Source organism: Melopsittacus undulatus, chromosome 5 (assembly GCF_012275295.1).
Source record: "Melopsittacus undulatus isolate bMelUnd1 chromosome 5, bMelUnd1.mat.Z, whole genome shotgun sequence".
Lineage (NCBI taxonomy): Eukaryota > Metazoa > Chordata > Aves > Psittaciformes > Psittaculidae > Melopsittacus > Melopsittacus undulatus.
In genome coordinates this window covers 42,359,879-42,363,513 of record NC_047531.1, presented here as the reverse complement: position 1 = coordinate 42,363,513, position 3,635 = coordinate 42,359,879, and positions in this window count along the sequence as shown.

Here is a 3,635-nt window from a genome sequence, read left to right as displayed (position 1 = left end):
TTTGCGTGAAGCTATGCTGACACAGCAACAGAACAGCAACACCTCTACTGTAAAACACAATGTAAAATGCATCTTGGAGAAGTGGATGATCGTGAGGGCTGTTTAAATACAGGGCAAGAGGAAAACCCCAAGCCACTTCCTTTGTCATAGGCAGAAAGACCTGTTAAAGCATTCTATAAATACATATCCTGGTTTCTGATGGATCGCTGCAATACAAGACTAATTAATGTGAAGAAAATGAGCACTTTTTGTGTCTTAGGAGAGTTGGGGGGTGGTGGTGTGTTTGTGAATTATTGCTATTTCTTGGTGGTGCAGCACCTGCTATATATAAAACCACAAACTGTTGGAGGGAGCATAAACAAAGGCACTGTCAGTCCCATGACTGAACTGCAGCCCTCACAAAAAAGCAATTCTGTGATCACACAGAGCAAGTAAGAGCAATCTTTCTTCTGTGTGTTTAAATGGGAATCCTTTGCTATATGGCCACTGAAGCAGGAAAAAAGATTTATGGATGCTTAGAGAGTTCAAAAAGACTTAAAAAGGTAATGGTTTACCTGTGGTTTCAGGAAGATTCCAAGCACGGTGAAGCCAAACTGCAGCACATAGTTAGTGTATGTTCATCCTGCCTGTTGTCGCCTTTTCAACCACAATGTTTTTTTCTCTCTGCCTGCATTAGACAGAACTTCCTTATCCCTAGGAGAGCTGCTGGTGTTAATTCACTTAATCTTATTTAGACTGGGTCATTTCCAAACCTATATAAGCTAACCTGGGGAAAAGGCTATCAAAGATAAGAATGCTCGCATTGAGAATCAAGCCACGTAATTGAAAGGAAATTAAATCTGGACTTTATCATACAGCAGGAGAATGTCTCTCTGTGGGTAAATTCATAAGCAGGGTATTGGCACAGGTTTGTTCACTGGGCAAACTAAAGCAGATGTTTTGTTGGAGGCTGTGAAGTGCTCAGCATCCTGAGTTCCCACATATTCCCTTGATCAGAGCTTTGATAACGGAAACAAAATATAAGGATCTGTGTAAAGCAGAAAATCACTTTCTGTGATGCAAAAAGATAGGGAGTTCTGAGAACAGTGATGCATTTGTCACATGTATCTCTCCGTTTAACAAAGCTCCCTGTGAACCATTGTGCATTATTCATCAGGTCTGCAGCAGCACTATGGCTTCAAGTACCTCTGATATTTTACAAAGTTTGGATGATCATGAAAATCTATGACCAAATATTTTCAGATAAGGCTTGTGCAGCTTATATTATAAAATATAAATAGTGAACAAGCAAAACTCACACTCTTTTTGGTTAAAGACACTGGTCCCTCTCCCAGGTAAACACTGAAGACATACAGGTGTATTTCCACTGGGATTTCAACCATCAGCTGTCCTAGGGCAAGTCTTATCATAGGCACTACTAACTTTTTTGCAGTAGCACTGTCACAGCCACAGCCTGCTCATAACCTGAATAGTCAAATCATGTGCACTCACATAAATCACCAGTGCAACAAACCCAGTCATTGAAATCTCTAGTGGAATCAAGTCTGGGACTCACATTGAAGTGTATACACTGATCAGTGCATGGCATACAAAAAGCCTACAAGAAAACTGCATACACGAATTTCTCATGCTATTATTTTAAGCTTAATCTTGAGTTTATATTCAGCAGCTCACTAGGCACAGATTTATATCCTCCATATGATTACCAAAGTTACCTGTGCTGTTTATACATGAGACCCTGAAGTACCTTTGATATCATCAGTCTTCACAAAATGCTGCATACTGTCATCCTTGTCATAGAGCAGCTAAGAAGGTAATGTGTACTATCCAGATCATCAATGCAGGAGTCATACAGCAAAAGTGTCACCACAGAAATAAATGCAGTCTATGGCATACTCTTACCATAAAGCACACAACAGTGTCATTGTGAATGCTTATTGTCATCATATGTTATTTTTACTATACACAAACCTTTCTTATGTGGTCTACTCTTAACATTTCCATACTGTTTTACAGTAGCTATTGTAAACTTGGAGAGATGTCCCCAAAATACCAAAGTAATTAACCCATGAATTAGCAACTCAAAAGAGGAGCACAGGAACAAATGACCTGCTCTGCTCAAAGGAATCATTGGTTAAAGGCCATCCCTGAAAAATTCAGATCTGTAAGGACTTTATCCTGAGACAAGCATATACTTTTTGTCTTGGAGCAGTACTCACTTGATGCCACAATTACTACAGGGAAGGTACACCCTACACGAAGACGTATTACATCAGTGTAACAAATTCAGCATCCACAGATAACCAGGTTTCTGGTGTTTGTTTGTTTAATAAAATACCCATTCTCCCATAGGAAGCTTGAGTATAAAGCATTGGAGAAATCCCAGACATTTACTGAACTCTTAAAAAGCATAAACATAACTGTCTTGGATAGGTCTTTAGTGAATGGACAGGAAAATACCCATTTGTACCACCTACTCTGTGCACTTTTTCCTATACTTTATCTATAGCATATTCCCCAGGACATCTCCTCTTTTGAATACCCATCTGATGCAATTTCCTGGGACAGAAAAAACTGAGAGAGATATCCAGAAACCCCCTTGTGGTGGGTTGACCCTGGCTGGACACCAAGTTCCCACTAAAGCTGCTCTATCACTGCCCCTCCTCAACTGGTCAGGGAAAGAAAATGTAACAACAGCCTCATGGGTTGAGATACCTACAGGGAGAGATGACTCACCAGTTACCATCATGGGCAAAATAGACTCAACTTGGGAAATCAGTTTAATTTATTGTCAATCAAAATCAGAGTACGATGATGAGAAATAAAACCTAAGTCTTAAAACTCCTGCTCCCCACTTCTTTCTTCTTGAGTTCAGCTTCACTCCTGATTTTCTCTGCCTTCTCCAGGGCTGCAGGGGCACAAGGAATGGGGGTTGTGGAATAGTCCTTTATGAACTTCTGCATTGATCCTTCCCACAATTCTTCACAAACTGCTCCAGCATGGGTCCCTTCCATGGGGTGCAGCCCTTCCAGAACAGACTGCTCCAGCATGGGTCCCTTCCACGGGGTGCAGCAGCCGTGCCAGCATGGGTTCCCTAATGCAGGTCACAAGTCCTGCAGCAAACCTGCTCCAGTGTGGGCTTCCCAAGGGGTCACAGCCTCCTGCGGACATCTGCCTGCTCTGGCATGGGGTCCTCCACAGGCTGCAGGTGGAATCTGCTCCACCGTAGAACTCCACGGGCTGCAGGGGGCAGCCTGTCTCACTATGGTCGGCACCACGGCCTGCAGGGGAATCTCTGCCCTAGAGGCTGGCGCACCTCCTGTCCTCCTTGGGGCACTGACCTTTGTGTCTAGGGCTGTTTCTTTCTTCCAGTTAATGTTATACAGGGGTTTTTTACCCTTTCTTAAACACGTTATCCCAGAGGTGCTACCACTGTCACTGATGGACTCGGCTTTGGCCAGTGGCAGGTCCATCTTGGAGCTGGCTGGAACTGGTTCTGTTGAGCATGGGGGCAGCTTCTGGTGTCTTCGCACAGAAGCCACCCCTTAAGTCCTCTTGCTACCAAAACCTTGCTACACAAACCCAATACACTCTAACTCAAGATTCTCATTACGTCTTCTATAGCTACCTAAAAA